This window comes from Nicotiana tabacum, chromosome 15 (assembly GCF_000715075.1).
Source record: "Nicotiana tabacum cultivar K326 chromosome 15, ASM71507v2, whole genome shotgun sequence".
NCBI classification, from domain to species: domain Eukaryota; kingdom Viridiplantae; phylum Streptophyta; class Magnoliopsida; order Solanales; family Solanaceae; genus Nicotiana; species Nicotiana tabacum.
Window position 1 is genome coordinate 30725522 of NC_134094.1, and position 7955 is coordinate 30733476.

At 35.4% G+C, this 7955-nt stretch overlaps 1 pseudogene; it reads left to right on the forward strand.

Annotated features, from left to right (window-relative positions):
* The first annotated feature begins 2686 nt into the window (after positions 1–2686).
* Positions 2687–6277, forward strand: LOC107799023 (uncharacterized; annotated as a pseudogene).
* Positions 6278–7955: the final 1678 nt, after the last annotated feature.

Genomic DNA, 7955 nt, shown 5'->3' on the forward strand with positions numbered 1-7955 from the left:
ATTCCGATACGAGTTCAACCATACCAAAATTATCAAATTCTGATAACGGATCACCCTTCAAATCTTAAATTAAAGTCTACAGGATTTCTACCATTTTCAATCCAATTCACTAATTTAGTGATAAAAATAATAATAGATTCATGTAATTTAACCAAAATCAAGTTACGAATTCTTATTCCAATATTTTCCTTGAAAAACTCTCGAAACATCGCCTCACTCGAGCTTCCTTGGTCCAAAAATGGAAGAATGAGACAAATTTGGACTTTATTCTGCTGCCAAGGGGTTTGTTCTTCGCGTTCGCGATACTCCCCTTGTGTTCGCGATGAACAAATTCTTCAACAGCCATTTTCAAACTCTTCTCATACTGTAATAGAATAATGGTCATCATATTTTATACAAAACTCCAAATGATGAATGGTTTGACTTTTTGAAAACTAGACTCCAATAGCTATAACTTTCATTTGTTGCTCATCTCCTAATTCCTTATAGATTAGGAGATATAAGCTTCCAAAGTCAGCCCTGTACAACAGAGATTTCCAAACTCTTCCCAGATAGCCTATAGTGTATCCACCATAACCTCTTTTTACAAAACTCCAAATAAAAAATGATTTACCTTTCGATAAACTAGACACAAAGGGCTACACCTTTCATTTTTGGATCATCTCCAAATTCCTTATAGATTGCGAGATATGAGCCTCTAAAGTGAGACGACTGACAACAAAATTTCCTTCTTCGCGAACGCGAGAACCTCTTCGCGAACGTGAAGAAAAAAGTCCCAGTAGCAAAATCCTTTCTCGCGAACGCGAAGAACAACACCAGAACCAGTAACCAACAATATCAAAACACCCAAACATGGTCCGAAATCACCCCAAATCAAACCTGAGGCCCCCGTGACCCCGTCCAATCGTACCAACCAGTTCCAATACATAACACGAACCTGCTCGAGGTCTCAAATCATATCAAACAACATCAAAACCACGAATCACACTCCAATTCAAGCTCTATGAACTTTAAAACTTTAAACTTATACATTCGATGCCGAAACCTATCAAATCAAATCCGATTGACCTCGAATTTTGCATACAGGTCAAAATTGACATTACAGACCTACTCCCACTTTCGGAATTGAAATCCGACCCCGATATCAAAAAGTCCACTCCCGGTCAAACTTTTCCAAAACCTTCAAATTTTCAACTTTCGCCAAATGACCCCGAAATGACCTACACACTTCCAAATCCACATCCGGACGCTCCCCTAAGACCAGAATTACCATGCGGAGCTATTCCTAGGCTCGAAATCCCAAACGGACATCGATAACATCAAAATCCACTTCAACCCAAACTTAGAAAATTCTTAAACTTTAAAATGCCAACCTTTAGTAATAGGCGCCGAAATACTCTCGGGCCACTTGATACTCGACCCGAACATACGCTCAAGTCCTAAATCATCATACGGACCTATTGGAATTATCAAAATTCTATTCCGGAGTCGTTTCCTCAAAAGTCAAACTCCGGTCATCTCTTTTCATTTAAGCTTCAAAAATGAGAATTGTTCTTTCAATTTAAATTATGAATCTTCCAAAAATCAAACGACCGCACACGCAAGTCATAATACGTATTACGAAGTTGCTCGGGACCTTAAGTAGCTGAATGGGGCATAGATTCTTAAGATGACAAGTCGGGTCGTTACAGCATTTTTTAATATTTTATTATCATTTCTATTCTAACTAGTATATATGGAGATTTGGTGGTTGTAGATTATATTTTCTTGCTCTATAACTGGTTGTGTTACTGCTAATGGTAGAGTGTGTACTCATATTTGTAGGGAAGGAGATCAAGGTTTGCATGAGAATCACATGTTGATTATTAGAATCTGATTAATTGAATTAGATCAAGTGACAACTGATATTATTTCAGTTTAATAATTGAATCAAAAAATGAGAAAAAAGACAAAAGGTATATTATACTAGTTATATTAAAAAAGCTGAACAAATATTTACTATATCAGTTATTTTTTCTTATTGTATAAAAACAAGAATAATAAAAAATAGTAAAAACAGTAAATAAAATTAGATTATGAAGAGAAATATATATAAAAAAAAAAAGAAGTTAAATGAAATTAGAAAAGGAACAAGAAATGAAGAAAGTAAAAGAAAAAAAGAGTTAAATGGAATTAGAAAAGGAACAAGAAATAAAGAAAAAAATAAAGGAGTCAAAATTGAGTGTGAAATAAGTTATGGTAAAAATAACAATAATACAATTTGGGCAAAAATGAATGAATAGAAAAAGAGAAAAAAGAAAAAAAATAAGAAGAAAACGAGAAAAAACAATAGGTGAAAAAAAGGAAAAAAGAAAAGAAGCATAGAAATAAAAAAAAATTGGAGAAAAAAGAGAAAATTCCCCACAAAAATTACTATGAGTAGGAAATATAATTAATTTTATAGATAAAAAAATAAATAGATAGATAAGGATAAATAATTTTATTTTTGTGGTAAGTATATTATTCGCCCAATCACATTTAAATACGATTACATCATCAGTCTTTCCTATGAGCCAGGCCGGCTAACTTGGATTATCCAGCCCATTAACACACATCTCACGCGCCACTAGGTCTGGAAACTTCCTTCTAGAACTTTCAGATAACAAAATACTATTAACCATTTTTTTTCCTTTTTAAGAAAAAAAAAAACTCACCAGTTTCTAGCATTTTCTATCGTACTATATAACCTCAGAAATCTTCTAAAACCCAAGATTCAATTTTCTTTTTTTGAAAGAAGAAAGCAGAAAATGGCAGCAAACGATTTAGCGTTGGATTTGGAGGAACTTAAGCATCTTCAGAGCATAGCGAAACGCCCTCGTATTGTTTCTCTCATTTCCTCTGAGATTCGTAATTTGGAGAAGGTTTTTTGAACTGTAACTTTTTCTCTTTTATTAGTTTCTCTTTTGTTATTTCCATGTTTACTATTGTTTAGATTAATAGATTTTTATTAATGAATATGTGTCTTCTCTTAATCGACTATTTAATATGATAATTACTAAACTATGCTAGGATTTTTCATGTGTGGTTGCAGTTATTTCTAGCTCTTCTAATGTTTACATAATTAATGGAGTGTCTTGTTTAGAGTTTGATTTAGCTGGTTTAATCATAGAAAAATTAGGGTGGAAGTTGTCCAAAGTTCCTATAGTTCATATCATTTTAGAATGATTTACTATGTACCGAAAAGAGTTAAGCCTAGTATTTAAGTGGAGAAGGATTGATATCCCGAGTTTTGAAGGTTGTAGTTGGTCTAAGGGTTGGCTCAGATTTTTCGGCCATAAAATAGTGAAAAGAAGGTTTGTGTTTGTCATTTCACCGCTCCATCAAGGGTTACCAGATAAAAATCCATTAAAATCCTTGGAGTTTGTAGGATGGGGCTTGGAAGGTATGTTGAGGGTGCTGTTGAAGTGTTTTTAGAGCTGATTGTTATAGTTGTATTGAGGATCTATATATGTTTCTTTTTGCTGTTTGGTAATTCCAAACTAATGTTAGTCTTATTGCGTGAAATGACCTCCGGACGGCTCAAATCTAGTCAAATTAATTGCATAACTGTATTAAAATTCATCGAAAATAATTTCGGATAATATAACGTCGACTTAAAAATTCACATTAAAAAGTCAACCCGAAAGTCAATGCAGGGCCCACCTCTCGAAACCTGACAAAATTTTTACGAAATCCGAACACCCATTCTGATACGAGCTCAACCATACCAATTTTTATCAAATTCCGATAACAAATCGACCTCCAAATCCTCAATTTAAGGTATAGAAAATTTCTACTATTTTCAACCCAATTCACTAATTTCATAATAATAATAACATTAGATTCATGTATTTTAACCAAAATCGAGTTAGAAATGCTTACCCCAATGTTTTCCTTGAAAAACTCTCAAATAATCGCCTCACCCGAGCTTTCTTCGTCCAAAAATGGAAGAATGAGACAAAGTCTCATTTTTTTACTTTTTTCTGCTACCTAGGGGTTTTTTCTTCGCGTTCACGACCTTCCCCTCGCGTTCGCGATGATTATTGGATTTGGTTAACTATTTTTGGGTACTTTGGAGAAATTCGAGGCTGATACAATGATTTTTGATATCAAAACTGAAGTTAGGGTGAAATTGAAGAAAATGGAGCACCTTGTATATAGAAATTTTTGTGTAAGTCCTTTTCCTTCTATCTCCTTCTCGGATCTCCTCTTTATCAATATTTTCTCCTTCTCGGAATACATTGTGAGTTGTCAACATAATGTCTCATAACTTAAATATATATTTGGTAACTCTATTTTCAGATATTTGAATTATTTTTAGTTGAATCCTCACACCTGTATTTGTACTCTGTACCCTTGAATCTTAAAATTTAGATCATGAATACCTACACCGAGTCTGAGTAGCTTAGATTTTAGTTCCTTGGAGATATTTAGTGATTATAGAATGAGGATTCTATAACCAATCGTTATACATCAGTTGGCTATTCTAGAGTTAATGGTTCTAGTCTAGTCGCTGGAAAATGCATGCCATACATGATAATATTGGTTGAAGTAAAATGTTGCAGATAAACGAAGTAAACACTACACACTAATCCCTAGCCACTCCGGAGAATTGTGATGATGATCATTTTCATTTATTTAATCTGTTCAAAGGTTATCCCTTCCACAAATGGCTTGAGGAATACAATGAATGGGATTAGAACTTTGTGGAAATATAGCCTTGCTCTGTAGTAGCCAAGCTTTAGATGTTGCTTATCAGTTGGACATAAAGATAGTGAGAGCTGAGCTTTTTTTGTTGACATAGTCATTCTTCTTGAATCCAATGTATACAGAAGAGATTCATCTGTACTTGTTTGGTTGCTGTTATGAGAGGTTTATACGTATGAATTTGGTGCTCTATGTGATTTTTCTCCTTATAAGGTTATATGTGGCAAAGTTTGAAAATTGTGAAAAGATATTCCAGCTCCTTAATGTCTTTTTGCTGTTCTGCAGCTGTCAAAAGACGGTGCTTCAGTGCCATCTTCGCAAATGCCAGCTCCAGTTTCAACTGCCGCAAAGGTGACCCCTAGCTAATTACTGAACTATGTCTCTGTTGCATCGTTCAGTTGGGATCAGGACAATGACAAAGTGAAGGTACTATCTGTTCACTAGAGAAGTTAAGGTTGAGCCCCTCAATGTATATTTAAATGTGTAAGAGTTCTTGTATTCAAGTTATGGTTTCCAAAACAGAGATGAGATAGGTGGATTTTTGGCCTTTCAACAGTTGTAACGGAACTCATCCATCTAATTCTGATATACCTTTACTGAACCATAGAACAGAAATATGGTAAAGAGTTGTTACTATAACTACAAAATTCCTATCAGTTCTCAACCAGTTCTGCAATTTTGAACACTTGGAATGCCTTCATTGTTGTTTCTCTCTTTCTCATGGCTCACTGTGCTCCTATCCAGATTTATCTCTCTTTGGAAGGAGTTGATCAGGAGAAAATGGAAACTGTGTTCAAGCAAATGTCATTTGATGCTAAGTTCCACGATGTACATGGGAAGAACTACCGCTTCTCTTTACCAAAATTGAACAAAGAGATTGTACCTGAGAAATGTAAGGTGCTTGTGAAACCCACTAGGGTTGTTATCACCTTGACCAAGGCCTCCAAAGGGAACTGGTTGGATTTGCATTACAAAGAGGATAAGGTGAATACAGTTCCATGGATTCATAATTTACTTTTTGATTATGGTGCTTGTATTATAACCCATGTCGTGCTTGTTACTCTGCAGTTCAAGCCAAATTTGGACAAAGAAAAAGACCCCATGGCAGGAATTATGGATTTGATGAAGGTAACTAGCTTACTCGCAACATCTGATTCTGTGTCTACTCACTTTTTTTTTTTTTCCGAATTACTATGTGATGACTACTGTTTCATTTGCAGAACATGTATGAGGACGGTGATGAAGAGATGAAACGGACGATTGCAAAAGCTTGGACTGATGCAAGATCTGGCAAGGCAGCTGATCCACTGAAGAGATTAAGTTGAAGGCTGAAATGGGTCCTTAGGTTTATTATCAGTTCTGTAGCTTTTACAGATTTTGGGGGCCTTTTCTGGGTGCTGAGCAGAGATAGGCGCCAGTCTGTTACCAATTGCAAAAGCTTTTAATATTGAACAATTAGGGATTGCTTGGATGGATCTTCTAGTTAAGGAACAAGGCTAAATGTTTGAAACTGCAATTTGCATCTATGTTAGTGAGAGCTCCATTGACAAAAGTCTTCTCGTTCCAACTCCAGTTACATGTAAATGTAGAGAAGTAGAGTTTAAAAATGCTCTAACCAGCATAACTGGTTCCATGTTAAGAAGCGGCATTTAACGCCAAGATATTATATCACCAAAAACACTAGTATACTAGATTTTAACGGGTATGCCAGGAGCAAAGACCCTTTGAATATTAACATAAACTATCATCCTCGGGAGTGCTGTAATCATGTTTCCCATATGATTCACTTGGCCTGCTGGAATAATTGCCCAAGCGAAACAACATTTTTAATCTTGAGGTATTGTCACCTTGACCCTTTTCCCTTACAATGTGTTATCTTGACTGGTTAACTTTCAGAATAAATAATGGCAGGGCATTGCTGTACTATACCGATACATACTTAGAAAGCATTGACCAACCATTATGCAGGAAAGGTTACTGCTACAAGTGCAAACAACTTAAAGTTCGTATCTTGTGAGCAGAAACATTTGAGAATCAGAAGTGAGATCTCAATTTTTTTCTTGAATATTTGTATTTCATAGTATAGTGCCACATGTAGTTGTCCTCTCATATGTTAAACAATGAAAGGGTGAGAGTTCTCCAGATTCAAGGTTATCAGTAAAAGAGAAGGAACACAATCAGAGAACCTTTCGAAACAAAATGAAGACGGCAAGCTACATATTACTGTTTGTTAAGTTTCTGTGTAGAAAAAATGGTTTTGGTCACGGGAGAAAATTGCCAGGAACTTTCAGTCAGTTCAGCCTACAATTCACTTGTGTCAGCAAAAAAATTGGAAAACCTTCAGTTGGCTAGTTTAAAGAAAACACGTGCTTCATATAAAGTAGCATGCTTCAGCTGGCTAGTTTAAAGACAAGCAGTACTGACTCAGAGAGCATTGTGACGAGGACAGAATGGCAAATATGCAGTAGCAGTTCATGGGTGAAAGAGCAGTTGAAGACCCAGATTATTCGCTTTTACATTGTTCAGTTACACCATAGATTTGGGTCACATTTTTCAGTATTTTCAGTATGAAATGGTCATGCCTACATCAACAAGAGACCTGGTTCTATGCTGGGCAAGAAGGGGAATAAGTAACTCAATCAAAAGAATTTGGAACTTTGCACCTGCAAGTGTACCAGAGATGCTTCGAGAAGACAACAACAACAGTAACAAATCCAGTATAATCCAACAAGTGGGGGATGAGGAGGGCAGTGAGTAGGCAGACCTTACCCCTAAAGTGAATGTATAGAGGTTGTTTCCCTTGACTCGAGGACCAAAGATGATTCGAGAGTAAAGTAATATCTGTGTTATCATCTTTCTGTTAGCATAGTGGTGTAAATTGGAATATGTATATTAAGCAGAAAAGATACACTGATTTGATTAGTACTCTATGTACAGAAGTTAGACTCTAGCTGGTAGTTTGTCAGTACTTTATATAACATCTTTCTGTATATCATCACCACAACATTAGTGTTATTTTATAACTAAAATCTTTAGCTTTCCCATCAAAAGAGAAAGAGAACAAAGATACAAAAATAAAAGAGCTCTAATTCCTTTTTCCATTCTTCTTGCTCCTTTTGTGAAAACAAAAGAACTGTTATACAACTACACTTCAGAAATCAACTGTTAACTCAAAGAGTCTGTTCTTTCGAAATTCATGGACTTATCATCAAAATCACCAAATATGTGCT